Genomic DNA, 9,658 nt, shown 5'->3' with positions numbered 1-9,658 from the left:
CAGGGTTTATTTAAAGTTAAATGAAATAAAATTAAAAATGGAAGTCTGTGGTCACACGAGCCGCATTTCCAGCTTTACTCCCCCATGCGCCTGCTGGACAGGGCAGCTCCATAGGTTGTGGATGGCTATTGCCATCTGTTTGGGTGCTTGGGCCTTAATGCCCCAGGAGGAGTGGGAGGGAGGACTGTGCAAGGGCAGTCAAATAACTAGCACCTTCTCAAAAGATCTGGCCCTCTTTCCTCTGGGCTCATGTGGGGTTTCCAGTATCACTAGACATGAGAGCGGACTAGGGGTGGGGGTGGGGTGGTGGTGGCGGGTGCTGGGTTACAAGGTAGGCTGCTAACTGCAAGGTCGGTTGTGCAAAGCCACCAGGCGCTCTGCAAGAGAGAGACGAGGCTTTCTGTCCCCATCAAGGGTTCCAGCCTTGGAACCTAAAGGGGCAGTTCTACTCTGTCCTATAGGGTCGCAAGGGATGACATCGGTGGCAGCGAGTTTGGATTTTTAATTTTTACGTTTCACAAGCACAATTAGCTAGGAAGAGATAGGCTTGGCAATCAGCGATTCAAGGCCTTGTTAGGCATCGCAGGGCTCACCATGGGGATGCCATGAGTTTGAGCCAACTGATGCCAGTGGAGCTGGGTCCACGGTCTTCCAGCTGAGAAGCCAGGTCCATGGTATTCCAGCTGTAAGGCGAAGGAAAAAAGGCTCCAAGGGGCAAAACCGTTCTCTTGGAAGCCTCATAACTAATCAAGAGTAGTTTTTTTTTTAAGGATTTTCATTGTAAAAGGGCCAAATTTGCCCATTACTAATCGATCCTTAGGAGTCTCTGGCTGGAGCAACAGGTTAAATCCATGGCTATGGACTGAAATGTTGGAAGTCCAAGTCCTCCCCAAAGTACCTTGGCAGAGACTCCTGTCGATCTACTTCTGAGAGGTCAGCACCAAGAAGACCCCACAGAGTACAGTCCGACTCTGAAACTCCTGCGGTCACTAGGAGTCACAAATGGACTCGACAGCCCCATTCGCTTTGGGCTTTCTTTCCGTGGGCTGGGGTTGGGACCTTTTTCTCTGGAACGACGGTGGGGTTCCTAGGTGAAGGGAACAGATGACCGTCATGCCAGCTTTTAATTTATTTCCTCAGTTAGGCTTCATAGTGTCCAGGGCAAACACATGAAAGGCCACCGTGGTGAAAAAGCAGCGCAGCAGAGAGACAGACTCTCTCGTCAGGAGACCTGGCTGCCTCTTAGTCAGGCGTCTGTGTTGGGGGTGCAGGTGTGGGCACACAAGGCTGGCCCCTCAGCAGGCAGGGTGTTTGTGCAGGGACTGGGAACTCACTCCCCACCCCTTATCTGTAGCAGGGGACTGACAGAAGGTAGGGTTTCAGGGCTATGGGAAGGAGAGACACCTCTCCCCTCTCAGCCTGGGTGGTCGCTTTGTTCTTATCTTCCGGCAGAGATGATTATATAAAGCGCTGGGGTCAGAAGGAACCTCGGACATCATATAGTCCCTTTTGAGTTGTTGCTTTGCAGATAAGGAAAACTGAACCTTGCAGAGGTAAAATGACTTGCCCAAGGTCAGTTAAACGTCATAGATTATAATCAGCAATTCCTTCCAAAGAAAGCGCCAGTTCTCTGTCCCATGATACCGAGTGGGACCAATGGGTAATATGACTTTCTTAAAGGCCTTCCACACTCTTTCTTAGTTGAAGCCTTGGTGTGCCCTCGTTCACCTTTGAGCACTCTAACCAGAGGGAACTGTGGCAAAGGAAATGTTTTCCTTTTGACTTATAATGGATACTTCATTCTGCTAACTGCCCAAAAGGACTTGAGGTGGCTTATCATGAAAGGGGGCATGCAATTGTTAAAATGGAAAAAGAAAAAAAGTACAGGGACGGGGGAGAACTATCAAACTCCTATGTTAAAGGCAGTTGAGGGGAACAGTACGAGTAACTCAATTCTCATTGTCTGTTGAAAGGCATAAAAAAAGGATTTCCCAGGCCTGGCATCCTTGGAGAAAAGGTAGTTGGTTGGCTTACTATTATTCCCCCTTTGGGGATTTTTTTTCTTTTGCTTTGATCCAGCGGGGGGAAGGACTTTGCAATCAGTAGTAGTGCTCTCTCTTCGTGCACCTGTGGGTACTGCCTAGGCGTGGGCAGGGGGGGTTGCAATCAGGGATTCACCTGAACTCTAGGACATACTTTTTACCAGGTGAACTATCTTGAGTCCATTTCGGTGATGATAGCTTTTCACTGGGTCCATAGATTGATTGCTTGCTTGCTTCATGCCCCACCCTTGGTGTGGAGCCAGGGTAGGAGACGAGCGGAGTCTAATTGTAGGGATACATGTGGGTTGTTTCACCATGTGGATACATGTGGCCCAACGGCTTACAATATAAAGCAAATAGGGATACCACAGGATATGCTGTGATGTAACGGTGATCAAACCACTGTGCTTTAGGAACACAAACGTGGAAGAGCAGCCTCTGTCAGGGACAGGAAGGAGACAGGCCAGGAGAAGTCATGTTTTACTTATCTGTTGGAGAAATATTGAGTGCCTATTCTCTTCCACCTACTGTGCTGGAGGCTGGGGTGACCCAGTCTTTGTCCCGCGTGGATTTATCAGTCATTCACAGAGAGGAAAGGAGACTCCCACTGTGTGCACCAGGAGTTCCCGAGCCATTCAAAAGGTTCAGTCCTTGTTTACCGAAAGGTTGTGGTTTGGGTCTACCCAGTGGGAACTCAGAAGAAAAGACTGAAGATCATTTGAAAAATCACAGCCAAGGGAAACCCTAGGGTGGAGTTCTGCTCTGAAACACACCAAGGTTCCATGACTTGGAATTGAATTGAGACAGTATGTCCTGAGGGTGTGTGTGTGTGGGGGGGGGAGCCGTATAAGTATAGAGAAAAGGAACATATAAGCTAAGGGGTGACCAGATAATACAAACGGCATAAGAGACTTGAATTTGAACTTAATCTTAGATGTCAAAGGGAGCCAGGGAAGGATATGAAACAAATGATGTGACCCGATTTGTGTTTTAAAAGTTAATTAGCCATAAATGTTTCACATATTAAAAAAAATGAAGCTACAAAGCACTAGGGAAATACAGGAAAATAATCATATAACTTTAACTGGGGGAAAGCTTTAACGATCTGGCATCAACAAGTTAAAAGTCATAAACAGCAAGTTAAAAAGATTCCTAGATTTGAATATACTGGCAGTCCCTGAGTTAGGAATGTACAACTTATAAGAGCCAACTCCCATAAAGCTTATTAATTTAAAACTTGGGGGTTACGTACAGTGGTTTATAATAACAAATGGATGTTACTTTGCAGTGGACATCAAACCTTTACTATTGTGCTATATGTGTTAAAGATGTTTTAGTGTATGTCGAAGTGTATCTTTAATGTGTTTTATGCACAGAAAGGTAGACTATATATTATATTGCAAGATAAACATTTGGCTAACTGATGTTAGATGAATTCAACCAACCACACCTAAGTGTTTTGACTTACATATAAATTCGACTTAATGACAGACTTAGGAATAGAATAGGGGAGGGGAAGTAGTTTTAGAATATATTAGTGTCCCCCCACCCTTCTGACTTTATATACCTGTGACTATTCCTCCTTCTTGGAGAGCACTTCTACTCTACTAATGGATAGAATAGGGTTAAAACTCCATGCGAAGAAGACCAAGGCTTCAGGAGTGGAGTCTCTGCAAAGATTATTAACCCTAAAATACCCATTGTTATGAACCCCCACCGTGTGTAATAAATCCTAACCTCTCGGCCTATCACCTTAATCCCATTTGCCCATGGGTTGTTTTGTTACGTTAATGAGGCAGGATCTCTGCAGGGTCTATTTTGAGTCAATCTCTTTTCAGACATAAAAGAGATTAAAGAAACAAGCAGAGCAGAGATGGGGAAGCGAGATGCCAGGCCACAGGAAGATCGCTGGGGAACAGAAGCTGAGAAGGAGACTAGAACCTTACTCCAGAGCCCACAGAGCGAGAAAGCTTCCCCTCAGAGCTGGCGCCCCGAGTTCAGACTTCTAGGCTCCTAAGTGGTGAGAAAATAAATTTCTGTTACTTACAGCCGTCCATTCCCACGGGTGGCGGTTCTGTTATAACAGCACTTCGATTACTAAGACGCCCACAAAGTTAGCTTTCGTGGTTTCCCCTGATTCAATACAGACTCCAAGGTCAAGGAAGATGTTGCTGAGGATGCAGGAGTACAGGGCAATTGCTTCTGCTGATCTCTCTGAACTCAGCCGCCCTTGGCATTGTGGCAGCAGATGCTGCTTCCCTCCCCCACCGGCTGAGACTGCATTGCCATTCAGGGGCGCATCTCCCCCCTTCCAAAGGCCTGATGCAAGCCAGCAGACTGCACTGCGTGGTACAGGCAAGGCCAAGAGCTAACAGAGAGCAGAGAAAGGGTGCCATTTCCTGCCCAAGCATGACCGTGACTGCTTCCCTCCCTCACGATGACTTTTTTTTTCTTTCTTTGAGAAGAGGTTGTATTTTAAGGTCTGCTGGAGTTTGCAGTCTCATGACTAATTGCATTGTGTGTAGGTGTTAGCTCGCATTCCAATAACCGAATGTTTTCAACCATCGCTTCCCTTAGGTTTTAAAAATTATGATTTGCTTTTAATGACTACCCTTCTTAATAGGGGTTACTCAAACCGGAAGGCAAATGCCATGTCGTCTCACAAGTCTTTGAAGCCAGACATGACGGAGGCAATTTGGAGAGATCTTAAAACATGTCAGGTAAACACAGGTGAATTTTAATGCATGATGTGCATTGATGTTTTTATCCTAGATAGTAACAGAGAGACTTTTGTCTAGCTCAGGAGGGATTATATCAGATTTTGGCTTGGGAGACAGGGTTTCTCACTTCTTATTGGCTGAGAAAAAGAAATGGAGCCATTATAAACAATATTGAAATATTAATCATACCTTCCATAATTAAACACCCCCTTTAAACATAGAAATTACACAATCTGTCTGCTACTTCATCTTTGACTGATGGTCTCCATGTACTGTTTCCTATAGGGCTGGAAGGAACTCCCTCTCGGCTTGGAATCAAACTTGAAACCCACTTTACCATTGCATTGCGGAGAGCCACCACCTGAGGGGCAGAATGTGACAGCGTCTTCTCTCCCACTTGGGGTCTGAGTTCTGGTAGCTGTGGGGAGAAGGTAGGAGCATCGGGACAGGAAATGGCTGAGATCCCAGCAAAGGTCAAGGGCAGCATGGAGGGAATGGCTGTCTCTCAGGCCTGATGCTGACAGCCTCTTCAAGGGAGTTCAGTGGTACACAGACAAGACTCAGAAATACCACCACCCCCCACCCACCCAAATAAAAGCCCAGCAAGGTCAGGAGCATTCAGGAGGGAGACAGCGCTCAGGTGGAGGTTCCGTCAGCACCATCACTTTGCAGTCAGCTTTCGACATTCAAGTGCACAGTCTGCCTCTAATTGGCAGGTGAAAGTGCTGCGAGGCGACACCAGGCTCTGGGAAGATAAGAGCAGAAATCATTGAGCTCCAGGTCTTCAGGCTTTGCCAGCACTGGGCCTCTCTGTTGCATCTCTGTTGCAGTGCCGGTCCTGCTGTGGCTGACCACACAGTCCACCAAGCAGACCTTGTGGGATTCTCCGTGGCCACCCAGGGGGCCCTCCTATGCCCAGGCCACTACCTCCTCGCACAATGTTGTCAGGGTCGCCTCCACTTTTACTCGTCAGCACTTATTTGGGAAAATAAAATCCAAACCATATCAGAAGGTATAGTGAGGCGTCCGCCTTTCCTTTCTCCTCCTCCCTGTCTCCTAGTCCCCCATGCGCTCTCCCTGGAGGCCATGACATGAAATAATTTGTTGGATCTCCTAACCAGAGATGTTCTCTCCCGTGAATGCTCTCTCTCTCTCTCTTTACACACACACACACACACACACACACACACACACACACACGGTGGGCGACATCCAGACGGTCATCCATGCAGACAGGCTTCGCTGGAGCTTTCAGAGCAGAGTCTGACTTGCTCCCTCAACTGCTAGGGGAAGACATCATGTTTGCTGAAGCAGAAGGTCTATGATGGGGAGAGAGACACTAGGGAAGATGGGCTGGTGCTTTGAAGCTGTGAAAATGGGTTTGATCAGGCCTGCTATCATGAGGATGACACCACACTGGGCACTGTTTTTGCTCTATTGTAGATAGAATCGCCATGAGTTGGAGTTAATTTGATGGAAGTTATCTACCTATCTATCATCATCTATCTTTATAACTATCTATAAGGGTAAGTTAAAGAAAAGCATTGATACAAAATTATACAAATTTTGGATCATAAGCAAAATGCCAGCCTAAGAAGCTATTGTTTCTAGACCTATTCCCACCAAAGTTTCTAAAAATGGTGTTTCCATTCACTAACACTTCCCCAAAGAATGCTGCACCCTGATTTACACCACAGCAAAATGGCAGGGGGGAATCCTTGAGGGACTCAAATTGTGTTCCCGTGAAATTCTTTTACTTTTAGTTTTTAGAACAAAATGAAGTCTAAAGGGGAGAGATTAAGCTGTATGGTGAATGGGGTAAGGTTCCCCCCAAATACTTGATAGACAGCCCTTGGTACCCTCTAAGAATGAGCAAGGGCATTGCAATGTAGTTGTTGGGTGCCATGGAGATGGTTCTGACCCATAGTACCTTCATGTACAATGGGACAAAACAACACTCAGTCCTGCACCATCTCCCCACTGCTCTTCTGTTTGAGTCCATTTGTCTAGAGCCTTCCTCATTTTCAACGTCCTTCTACCTGACCAGGGATTACACCTTCTCCAGGGACTGGTCTCTCCTGACATGTCTTTAGTATGTGAGATCACATACTTCTTCTGACATGTCTTTTGCATGTGAGATCACATAGTATGTGGTACCACATCTCCATCCTTGCCTTTAAGGAACATTCTGGCTGTAATTCCAGGACAGACCTGTATGTTATTTTGGCATTCTATGGTCCTTTTGATGTTATGTGCCAGCACCATACTTCAAATGCATCGATTTTTCTTGTATCTTCTTTATGCAATGTTCAACTTTCACATGCAAAGAGGTGATTGAAAATACCGTGGCTATCGCTTCTCGGCCTTTTGGCTAAGATCAAGTGTGAAAATACCGTGGCTTGGATTAGGCACACCTCAGTCTTCAAAGTAACCTTCTTGCTTTTCAAGACGTTTAAAGAGGTCTTATGCAGCAGATTTACCCAATGCAATGTGTCCTTTGATCTCTTCACTGCTGCTCCCATGAGCACTGGTTGTGGATCTAAGCAAGATGAAATCCTTGACAATTTTAATCTTTTCTCCACTTAGCATGATGTTACCTATTGGCCCGGTAAAGATTTTTGTTTTCTTTACAGTGAGCTGTAATCCACACTGAAGGCTGCAATCCTTGATGATATCCAGCAAGTGCTCTGAGTCCTCCTAACTTTCAGCAAGCAAGGATGTGGCATCTGCATGTTGCAGGTTATTAATAAGTTTTCCTCCAATTCTGATGTCAAGTTCTTTTTCATATAATCCAGCTTCTTTGATTATTTGCTCAGCATACGGATTGAACCAGGAGGGAGCCCTGATGGAGTAGTAACAAGCTGGGCTGATAACCATAAGGTCAGTAGTTCGAAACCTCCAGCCACTTTGAAGGAGAAAGTGGAGGCTTTCAAGTCCCATAAAGAGTTACAGTCTTGGAAACCCACAGAGGAAGTTCTACCCTGTTCTATAATACGGTCACTCTGAGTTGTAATAGACTTGATGGCAGTGATTGTTGTAAAAAACGGTGCAACTTTACTGGCTCTTTTCTCACTAATGCAGTTTTTAATTTTCTTTAAACTTCTTTAAACTAATAATCCCCAGTGATCATCTGTGTCCTTTGAAAAAAAAATTATTACGATTGTCTTTTGGGAGATCCCCCAAACAGTCACCGTAACCTTCTGAGCCAGCCTCTTTGCCTTGAATTTAAATGACCCAAGAGATCCTCCCAGAAGCCACTGTTTCTATCGGACATTTTTTGGAAAGTATGCTAATGACTCTAAGACAAATGTATTACTGAGAACACTTTTCTGCAGCTACCCAATGATCACAGTTCACCCACCCATTCACTGCTGTCAAGTCCATTCTGACTTGGAGTGAACTGACCTTGTGGGTTTCTGAGACTGTAGATCTTTACAGGAGCAGAAGCCTCATCTGGTGGCTTTGAATTGCTGACCTTGCGGTTAGTGGCCCAACATGTAACCCACGATACTACCAGGGCTCCTCTATTGAGAAACCCAGGCATGCATGAACTGGAACAATAGTAGCAATACTTTTTCAACTTACCCTCACACCTATGTATTTAAAATAAACCCACCCAAATCACAATTATCTACACTGTTGTCTGCGTTGCTATATTTCCTTATTGCTAGATCCTGGAAATAATTCCCCACAGAACTGACTTACTCAGCTAAAAATGACAGACACCACCACCCCACCCCCGCTTACAATTGAATCACAATGTGTTCAACCAGACCTTTCAGTGAGGGACGTTTGGTTTCCTTCTGATCTGTGCCAATGCTGCCATGGATGTCTTTGTATAAAGATCTGTAAGTATGAGGAGAGATTCCTGAAGCTTTAATTCCTGGAGGTGGACTATCTCGAAGAGCACACACATTTAGAATGTTGACAGACAGTGACACATTTCCCTCCAAATATTGCATCCGGTTACATCCTACCAAACATATATGAGCCTTGAAGGCATTATGTTAAATGAAAGAAGAGCGTCACAAAAGGTTTCATGTTTTACACTTTCAATTATATGAACTGCTCAGAACAGGCAAATCCAAAGAGGCAGAAAGTAGATTCACTGTTGTCAGGGGCTGAAGTAAACGTGACCGCTAATGAATATTGTTGTTGTTGTTGCTAGGTGCCATTGACTCAGTTCCGACTCTTAGCAACCCTGTGCACAACAGACACACTGCCCGGCCCCGCACCACTTTCACAATTGTTCCCATTTCTGAGCCACTGTGCCAATCTATCTTGCCAAGGGCCTTCCTCTTTTCAGAACCCCTCCGCTTTACCAAACATGATGTCCTTCTCCGGGGACTGGTCTCTCCTGACAACATGTCCATAGTATGTAAGATGATGTCTTACCATCGTTGCCTCTAAGGAGCACTCTGGTCTTACTTCTTCCAAGATGGATCAGTTTGTCCTTTTAGCAGTCAGTGATACATTCAATATTCTTTTCTAGCACCACAATTCAAATGCAGAAAATGCTGAAAACATATCCATTGCTTCAAAGCTAATACATAAGGGGTTTCTTTTGGGAATGATGAAAACGTTTGGAATTTAAATAGTGGTGGTGATTGTAAAATTCTGTAAATATTCGAAAACCCATTGACTCGTACACTCAACGTGATGCATTAAACCTCGGTAAAGCTATTATAAAAAATAAAGACTGTGGGTAGATGTTTTCTCCTCACTCTTGACAATGTACTCTACACAGTTTCATCAGCAGCATTCTAATCCTAACTGCCTTTCTCCATTTTTTCTAAAGGATGAGGTCCAAGGTGGAAATAAATAAAAAGGATCTAAAGGGGTCAACCAAGAGCCCTAGTATCCTAGTGGTTACAAATTGGGTTGCTAACTACAAGA

This window comes from Echinops telfairi, unplaced genomic scaffold (assembly GCF_000313985.2).
Source record: "Echinops telfairi isolate 266 unplaced genomic scaffold, ASM31398v2 ScPeMD7_7469;HRSCAF=8507_1, whole genome shotgun sequence".
Taxonomy (NCBI): Eukaryota; Metazoa; Chordata; class Mammalia; order Afrosoricida; family Tenrecidae; genus Echinops; species Echinops telfairi.
Note: the sequence above shows the minus strand (reverse complement) of the source record.